The sequence below is a fragment of the Phascolarctos cinereus genome, unplaced genomic scaffold, assembly GCF_003287225.1.
Source record: "Phascolarctos cinereus isolate Bilbo 61053 unplaced genomic scaffold, phaCin_HiC Scaffold_5;HRSCAF=322, whole genome shotgun sequence".
Classification (NCBI taxonomy): domain Eukaryota; kingdom Metazoa; phylum Chordata; class Mammalia; order Diprotodontia; family Phascolarctidae; genus Phascolarctos; species Phascolarctos cinereus.
This window is the reverse complement of record NW_027555958.1, coordinates 352,481,372-352,491,371: the sequence shown is the minus strand read 5'-3', so window position 1 is coordinate 352,491,371 and position 10,000 is coordinate 352,481,372.

Sequence of the window (10,000 nt, the reverse complement as noted above, 5' to 3'; positions counted from 1 at the left end):
GGCCCCCATTGGCCAGTCCTGCTACATATAAAAGAGAGGACATGAATATTCCTGCTCCCTGTCCTCCAGAATTGTGAAGACCAAATAGAATAAGGTATGTGAAAGCCCTTAGTAACCTTAACACACGCTTTAAATATAAAGTATCGTGGACAGCTGGGTGGTACAGTAGATAGAGCACTGGCCCTGGAGTCAGGAAGACCTGAATTCAAATCTAGCCTCAGACACTTAGTATAGCTGTATGACCCTGGGAAAGTCACTTAATCCTGTTTGCTTCAGTTTCCTCATCTGTAAAATGAACTGGAAAAGGAAATGGCAAACCACTCTAGTCTCTTTGCCAAGGAAACCCCAAATGGAGTCATGAAGGGTCAGGAACAACAACAATATTATGTTACTTCCCTTTTCAAAACCTTGAATTGTGTCCTATTTCCTCCCATATTAAGTCTAAACTTTGTCTGCTTTTTAACTCGCTCCACAATTTGGCTCTTTAAGGTATAGGTCAGTTTCCACTCTGAAACCTCAGAGGTTTATGAAAAGTATCCTGATTACTCCATTCCTTCATTCTCATTGCCCTTTCTCTCCTCTGAACTCCTATGATACTTTATATATAATCTTAGAACTTCATTGTATACATATACATACATATATCTTCTATTAGGATAATATATTATGGTGCGTAATATACATAATATAAAATATATACATAATATAACATATATTATATATAATATAAAATCTATTTTATGTTATATACAATTATATAATACACATTATTGCTTCAAGTCCCAAACCCCTCTAAGCATGGGAACTACTTTTATTTCCTTTGAAGTGTGTGAGCACAGTCAAAAAAGAGGCACTGAGCTACACTGGGTGTTGTGTTCCCTTCCCCAGTGGAAATTACAGAAAATTGTGCAAAGAGGGGTGTGGCTGAGCATTTACCAGGTAAGGTTTCAAGACCAATTGTAGATGTGATTAATAGGTTGGGGAATCTTTGCTCTGTTATATTATTTAAGCATCTATGTAGAAGGGTTAGTGGGGAGTAGGACATTGTTATGCCTTTGGGAAAAGGCTTCCTTGCTTATGGCTGGGGCAAAGGTCAAATGTGCTGCACCGTAGTCAGGTTTTACTCTCACTCTTTTGACAAGTGTGAAATCTGCAGGGCTGCTTCCGCTGTTTTTACAAGGCAGGAACCAGACGTAAGGCATTTTCTTTAGTCTAGAGGGATCATATCCTTGGAAACACCTGTCTTCTCTGGCTCTACAGAGGCCCTGTTTGCTGACCACCAGGACACCGTGGAAGCGGTTGTCATCCCCTAGTGGATCATTAAAATGTTTCTGTTTCTCTTGTTTCCATGGTTTTATAGTAATTAAAAGCCTAAGATCTTTGAATTTATTAGTGTCCTGAGACTTATTATCACTGGAAATACCTCTCCTTTCTCCCTTCTCCCTCCTCCTTTCCCTTCTCCTCCCCTTCTCCCTTCTTTCTCCCTCTCCCCTTTCCCTCCTCTCTCTCCCTCCTCCTCCCCTTTCCATTCTCCTCCCCTTCTTCCTCATTCTCTCCCTTCCCTTCTCCCTCCTTTCTCCCTCTCCTCTTTCCCTCTTCTTTCCCTCTCCCTCCTCCTCACCCTCTCTCCTCCTTCCCTCTTCCTCCTTCTTCCTTCTCTTCCCTCCTCCTCCCCTTCTTCCTCTCCCCTTGCCCTCCTGTCTCCCTCCCTCTCCCTCCCTCTCCCTCTTCCTCTTTCTCTTCCTCTCCCTCTGCTTTTCCTTCTCCCTTTCCTTCCCTCCCCTCCCTTCTCCTCTCCTTCTTTTGGGTCAGGAGCCTGTTCACCAGATAGAATGCAAGCTACCTGAGGGCAAGGAACATTTCCTTTTTGTCTTTGTATCCCCAGCACCTAGAATTATTTATATCTGAGAGTCATCTTCATAAAGATGATGATCAAACCCATGTGAACTGATGAAGCCTCCCTGATTCTGTCTTAACCTTTCTTTGCCCATTCCTTCCTCCCCTTGCCCTTTATTTCTCCCTTCTTCCCTGCTTGCCTTCTTATCCCCACATAGGGTCATGGGATTGTAGGGTTACAGTTGGAAAGGACCTCAGAGCTCATCTTTTCTAACTCCCTCATTTAACAGATAAGGAAACAGAGGCTGAGAGCTCAAATGCCTTTCTTCCTCATTTCCGCAGCGTCTCAAAATAATCAGCATGGCTGCTGTGGCTTAGTGGTTGTTGTCCAATGTAGACAGCAGGTTGAGGGTCTAGAGGTGCTGGTGAGCAGAGCTAATTTCCCATATAAAGTAGGCCAGAAATGATTCCTCCCTGCCAGGCTAGAGGCTGCAGGCCACTATTACTCTCTCTCCATCTCTTCTAAAAATTCCAGAGGTACCAGAATAAGCAAAGATATGTTTGCCCCCTCTGGTGGACACACAATAGGGAGGAGAGTTTGGGGCAGGGTTTAGGTATATACCAAGAGAGAGAGCATACCTCCCAATTTGACACAATCCAGTGGTCTCAGAGGTGGTAGCTGGGGATTCTGAGTGGGTAGGACATCCTATGCCCCACCACATATCAGAGATGCCCATGGGAACCACTCCATCCTTCTTGTTCAAACGCCTATGGCCAGTCTTGACCTAGGACGTAGAACCCCTAGTCTATATCTTTCAAGGGATTGCCTCATTTACTTAGAAAACAATCATTCTACTGAGAAGTCTTTGGAGAAGGCGTGGTAAATTGTCCAATGCCTCATGTAAGTACAAATGAGCTCATTCTGCAGGGAAGGAAACAAGCATTTCATTAAGTGCCTACTATGTGCCAGGCATTGTGCTAAACACTATACAAATATTATCTCATTTGATCCTCATGATAACCCTGTGGAGTAAGTGCTATTATCATCCCCATTTTACAGTTGAGGAAACCAAGGCTAATAGAGGTTAAGTGACTTGCTCAAGGTCAGACAACTAGTAAGCTTCTTTTTTTTAAACTTTTTATTAATTCATTCATTCATTCATTCATTCATTTGTTTATTTATTTGTTTGTTTGTTTGTTTATAACTAGTAAGTTTCTAAAGCTGGATTTGAACTCAGGTCTTCTTGATTTCAGGCCTGGTGCTCTATCCACTGTACAGCCAGCTGCAGGAAATCTCAATGGCTAGAGCAACAGCAGGATGGGATGGGGCAAGGGCCAGCTCCTTGGAATGTGACAACCTGTTAGATGGTTCTGAGAAACACTGGATAAACTCCGTGCTGCCTGTGCTGCTGCACCCCTCCCCCCCTCAACCTTTCAGCTTTCGTTTGTGCATTGTCTCTCTCCATTAGATTGTAAGCTCCTTAAGGGCAGGGACTGTTTCTTTTTCTTTTTTCTTTAAGGGAATTGGGGTTAAGTGACTTGCCCAGGGTCACACAGCTAGTAAGTGTCAAGTGTTTGGTCTGAAGCCAGATTTGAACTCAGGTCCTCCTGACTTCAGGGCTAGTGCTCTATCCACTGTGCCACCTAGCTGCCCCTTCTTTTTCTTATTTATATTTCCAGCACTTAGCCCAGTGCCTGGCATCTAATAGGTACTTAATAAATGTTAATTGAATTTAACTTGTTTATTTCATTTTTTCAAATGTGTGTCAGTGGAAGGGGCTCCCCTCACCAGAAGCCACCCTGTTTAATAAAGGACCATCCTGTTTTTTAACTTCCCGGGCCTCAGTTTTCTCACCTGTAAAATGAGATGGTTCGACTAGGTGACCTCTAAGGTCCTTCATCAGTTCTGTCAATATGATCTACCATTTCCCTAAAATTGGGAGAATTCTTTGTAGTTAAATCATAAGTCTTCTGTTTCTAAGACTTTGGCACAAGCCCAGGGCTCTCCTCTCTGCAGGTCAGTCTAGAGTTATAGAAACCGTGCCTAGGTCAGTACTTTGCCTGCTAGCTACTCCATGTCAGAATGTCGTGTTTTAATTGCAAAATCAGAAGATCATAGTTTTAGGCCTGGTTCAACCCTCTCATTTGACATAAGAGGAAACTGAGGCTAAGAGAATCTTAGCTGTGTGACCTGCCCAAAGTCATACAGATAGTACTCAGCAGAGCCAAGGTTCAAACCCAGTTAGCTTTGGGTTCAGAGGATCTCAATTTATTGTCCGCTCTGTCACTACCTACCTGTGTGACCTAGGCCAAATCACTTAATTTCTCTGGACCCCAGTTCCTTACCTGAAAATTTAGTGGGTTAGATTAGAAGATCTTTGAGGTCCTTTCCAGTTATATATAAATGTTTTGAATCTACGATCTGTGACTATGACGCCATAGCAGAGGTCTTTCCATTGCATTATAATGTTCAGTATTGATCCTTTTCTTCTGAAATTTGTAAGTAATGACTCGAGATACAAGTGCCTAAGCATTGCTTTGTTTTTTAAGAAAAAAAAAGAAAATCTCTCTCTGAACTAATGGGGATGGTACATGATTTGCACACTTGCTGCTTGGGAAAATGGTTGGCATATTCAATGTGGCATTCAAGCCCGTCTGGAAGGTGGTTTATGGAGTAATAAAATAAAAAGTAATTTATACATGGCAAAGAATTTGGACTGAAACATAATTCCATTTTGTACAGCAAGCCAAGCTTCTGCGCATAATTTACCCCCAAGCCAGGGCTCTGTCTGATGAGTTCAAGTCACAGTACCCTTCCCCCATCCTCCACCTCCCAGCTGACTCCTCCAAACACAATTTCAAGAGACATAACTCCCAATGTCCCCTGTAAAGACTTTTTTCTATCTCTGTGTCCAGACAAATTGATCTATGCTTGATCCAGTTGTCCTTGGGTCAAGAGCATGTGAACTCAGAAATTCATTTCAGTGGAAGATCAAAAACTGAACTCTATAGAGACAAAAGGAGTGGGCAGAGAATGACTGGGTGGTTAGATTAGCTATGTGCCCTTTATTTAAATCTAACCTTGAGAGAACTTTACCACCTCTGTCTAGTGGCAGTTGGGTGCCATAGTGGTGATGGACCTGGAGTCCAGAAGACCCAAGTTCAAATCCAGCCTTAGAAACTTGCTAGCTATTTGACCTTGAGGAAATCATTTAACCTTTCCCTGCTTGTTTCATCATCTTTAAAATGGCACCTACCTCACAGAGCTGTTGTGAAGAGAGAATTAGATAATGTTTGTGAAATCCCTCCCTTCTGGAACCAATGTTTCCAAGTTATCCCCTACTCAAGTCTGTCCTCTTAGGACCATGCTGACACTCTAGCTCCATCTTTCTCCCTTCACCCTTAATGTAGCTGCTGTTACTATTTAACCTCTCTAGACATCAGTTTCCTTGTCTGTAAGATGAGAGGGCTGCATTAGCAGGGGTCAGCAAACTATGACCCAGTGGCCAAAACCTGCTGCTGCCTGGATCTGTGAGCTAAGAATGATTTTTATATTTTTAAATACAATAAAACTTTATTTAAAAATGTAAAAACCGTTCTTAGCTCTCTAGCAGTACAAAAACAGGACAAGGGCCACAGTTTGCTGAGCCCTGAAGTAGACCATATATAAAGTCTCTTACTAATCTAAATCCCATGATTCTCTAATCATGAGGCTTGGCTGTTTGGAAAGGCTGTGGTATTGTCAGTATAAGGAGACTCAGGTAGGGAATCATAAGACCGGACTCTCAGTTTATATCTGCAACTTATCAGCTGTGTGTTTTTAGGTAAGTTAGTTCTTTCTGGTCCTTCCACATCTTTCAAAAGAAGGGCTTGGACTGGATGATTTCTAAGTATCCTTTCAGAGCTAACATTCTGTGATGCTAATGTGCACTAAGTTACCAATGACCAACAGTGTACTAATATGATATTCCTTCTTGGCATTTTGCATTTTAATAGAGGACAATTCCTTTATTTTTATTTTTAACATTTATTTTTAAAGTTTGGGTTCCAAATTCTTTCCCACCTTCTAGACCTCCCCCCCCCACCCTACTGAGAAGGCAAATTATGTTGCAAAAAAAAAAATCAAGAAAGTGAAAAAAATGCTTCAATCTGCATTCAGAGTTTATCAGTTCTTTCTCTGGAGGTGGATGGCATTTTTTCATCATGAGTCTTTCGGAATTGTGGGTTATTGTATTGATCAGTGTAATTAAGCCTTTCACAGTTGATTATCATTACAATATTGCTGTTACTGTGTATAATGTTCTTCTGGTTCTACTCACTTTACTTTGCATCAGTTTACATGTCTTCCTGTGTTTTTCTGAATTCATTCCCCTCCTTGTCATTTCTTATAGCACTATAGTATTCTGTCACAATCATATACCACAACTTGTTCAGCCAACTAATGGGCATCCCCTCAATTTCTTTTCTTTCTTTCTTTTTTTTTTTTTAACATGAGGCAATTGGGGTTAAATGACTTGCCCAAAGTCACACAGCTAGTGGGTGTTATGTGTCTGAGGCCACATTTGAACTCAGGTCCTCCTGACTCCAGGGCCAGTGCTCTATCCACTGAGCCACCTAGCTGCCCCATCCCCTCAATTTCCAATAATAGAAGGTACTCCCTTAACTTAAAGGGAATGACTGGCTCTTGGTAGGAGTTTTAGGTATAGTCATTAGGAAAAATAAATGTTATGAGGGAAGACTTTGTTGGCATTCCTTAAAAATCCCACCAACTCAGGGACCATCGACTTTTTCCATGTCTAAGCCTGTACTCAAAGGTCAATTGACTTTGTGGGCCATACTTTCAGTGCAACAACAAACTTTTATTAAGGGCTTACATTATGTTGGGCTCTATACCAGGGCAGCTAGGTGGCTCAGTAGATAGAGCAGTGGGCTTGGAGTCAGGAAGACTTGAGGTCAAATCCAGCCTCAGACACACACTAGCTGTGTGACTCTGCACAAATCACTTACCCTCTGTTTACCTTAATTCACTGGAGAAGAAAATGGCAAACCACTCCAGTATCTTTGCCAAGAAAACCCCAAATGGGGTCACGATGCGTCTGAAATGACTGAACAATAATAACAGAAGGAATAATAACAACCTGAAGGAATCTTTGTCCTTAAGAAGTTTCCATTCTATTGGGGAGGACACTTTTGTCCTTTTCCCCAGGCAGATGGGTAGGAATAGCAAGCTGCCTCCATACATCTCATCCACGTTCATTTCTCCGGTCCGCTTTGGGGGTAGGAGCCAGCCCTAAGTTTCCCAGTGGCTCTGGGTTGACGTACAGGTGTGCCCCCACCCCACTTTTGGGGGCAGCATGTGATGTAGTGTTGTTGTGACCCTAATATAGAAGTGAGTGGTAGGAGATGCCTGCAGTGATACTGGACCCCTCGCTTCTGGGGGGTCCTTTGATGCATCTTGTGGCCAGAGCTAATAAATTAATAGGCATCAGTGGGGAGTGCAGTGATCAAGTAAACAAATCATCCTACGCCCAGGAACTAAATATTGAGGGAGAGATGGGTCTGCAGAGCCTGCCAAAATCGCAGTGCTTCATGTCCCAATGTGTCATCCTGGGAATTATGAGACAATGTGACTGGAAGGAAAGAAGCTCAGTGCTCCATGTGAGGAAGGAAGGGAGGAAGGAAATGAGGAGCCGCAGAGCAGGGGGAAGCGGGGAGGGAGCTGAGATGCATATGGCCCTTCAGATGCGGAGTTAGGGACTCAGAAGTAGATCAGGAAGTTAGGGCAGATGTCTGTGGCTGAGTTATCTTCTGCAGATGGAGGATGGGTGTGCCCTGGTACCAGTGTTTATACTCTCAGTCCATTGGACTTTGTTTTTTCAATTAAACAAAAACCAACAAGTTAAAAAACCATTAAGGACTTGCTGTGTGTGGAACAGTAGTCTGTTAAGCAGTTAACTATGTGCAAGGCACTAAGCTAAGCAATGGGGATGTGAAGAAAAGCAAAAACAATCCCTGCCCTCAAAGAGTTTACATTCTAATGGGGAAAACAACATACCAGGTATATTCAGAATAGATGGAAGATAATCTCAGAGGGGAAGGAATTAGTAGCTGGGGGTGGGGAAAACAAGAAAAGCCTCTTGAAGAAGGTGGGATTTTTGAAGAAGAGAGAGGCGAGGTGAGGAAGGAGAGCATGCCAGACAGCTACCTCTCTTACTTTTCCATCTCTCTCCCCTTCTTCCCATCCCTCTCCTTCTTCTCTCCCTCCTTTTTCCTCTCCTTGGTCTCTCTCTCTTCCTTCCCTTTTCTCCCCCTTCTTCCTCCCTTTCCCCTCTCTCCTAATTCCTCTCTCTCCCCCTTTCTTCTCCTTTATTCTCCACTTTCTTTCTCCGGTGTCCCTGGCCCTCTTCTTTTCTTGGCTTTTTATTCCTCTTTCTCTCCCTTCAACTTTGTTACTTAGAAAATATTCATACAGTAGTCCCAAAAGCCAGGTGAAAATCTTCCAGCAGCATAGCCTTAATTTCACTTCCTTTACGTACAAAGAGGAGCATAGATATGGAAAGAATTCCACTTCCATGGGGTCTTTGATCATCTACTTCTTCTACTTTACTTCCTCTGCCCTCCACTCACAGTGCCCCATTCCTTCCCCTTCCGGGTCCATCTCCTGGCATGCCTCTTGTTCTAATTGACCCTTCTATGTCTCATAAGGGCAGAAATAGTCCAGGTCAAACAACAGCCCAGGAGTCTGTTTGACAGGTTTGGTTGGGGACTGTGAAAGCTACTGGTTTTCACTGTGCATGATGCCCATCAACATGTTATGCCACCCTCCTCCTCCTTCTCCATTTCCTCCTCCATCTCTTCCTCCTTCTCCTTCTCCACCTCCTCCTTTTCCTCTTCCTCCTCTATGTCCTCTTCTTCTTTCTCCTCCTCCACTTCTTCTTTCTCTTCTTCCTCCTCTACCTCCTCCTCTTCTTTCTCCTCCTTCTCCACTCCTCCTCTTTCTTCTCTTCCTTTACCACCTCCTCCTTTTCCTCTTCTTCTACCTCCTCTTCTTTCTCCTCCTCCTCCTCTTCCTCCTCCTCCACTTCTTTCTCCACCTCCTCTTTTCCTCTTTCTCTTCTTCCTCCTCCTTCTCTTCCTCTTCCTCCTCCTCCTTCCTCTTCCTCCTCCTCCATTTCTTCATTCTCCAGCTTCTCTTCTTTCTCCTCTTCCTTCTCTACCTCCTCCTCTTCTTTCTCCTCCTTCTCTTCCTCTTCCTACTCCTCCACTTCTTTCTCCACCTCTTCCTCCTCTGCTGCCTTTTCTTCCCCTTCCTGGCATCATTCCATTGGAATGTACATTTAAGAACTCGAGTAATAATCTATGGTCAGTAATGGGAAGGATAAGATAATCAATCAGCAAACATTTATTAAGCACCTGCTCTGTGAAAGGCATGGTGCTAAACACTGAAGATACAAAGACAAAAATGAAACAGTCACTGCCTTCCAAGAGCTTACATCCTAACCACCAAAAGAGAGTATCTGGTCAAGAGGGTAACTTTAAGACCTCTGTCAGTCAACTTGATTTACTGTTCAGCTCTTCAACTGTAATTACTATGAAGCTACAGACCTAATCCCCAGTAGGAGAGCTGATTTGCAAATTCATTACTACCTAATAGATTTTTTTTCAGAAACTGAATGGAATTGGCACTGAGTCAGTGACTATTTAGCAAGGGACCAAGAGAGGCACCAACTCAGAGATGAGAAGGTAGAGAAGGAGGCATGTGAGGAGGAAGAAAAGGGGAGAGGGAGGAGGGAAAATAAAAGGGAGGGAGAGCAAGGAAGACAGGAAGTGACCAAGGAGCTAAGTTAACAGTGGAGGCAGCAGTGGCTCAGTAGATAGAGCAACTGGGCCTGGAAGCAGGAAGACCTGAGTTCAAATCCAGCCTCAGACGCTCAGACACATATGATAAGGGCAACAGGGAGATACAGACAAAATGGTAGAAGAAAATATGAGGAGGGAGCAATTACTCTGTGGTGAGAATCAGGGAAGGCTTCACGGCAGAGGTGGCGTTGGTCCCAGCCTTGCACAAGGAGAAAGATTTCAATAAGTGGTGATGAGAAGAAAGAATACTTCTAGGTGTCGGGGACGCCCTGGACAAATGCCTAGGCAGTAGAGAGTCGGACAA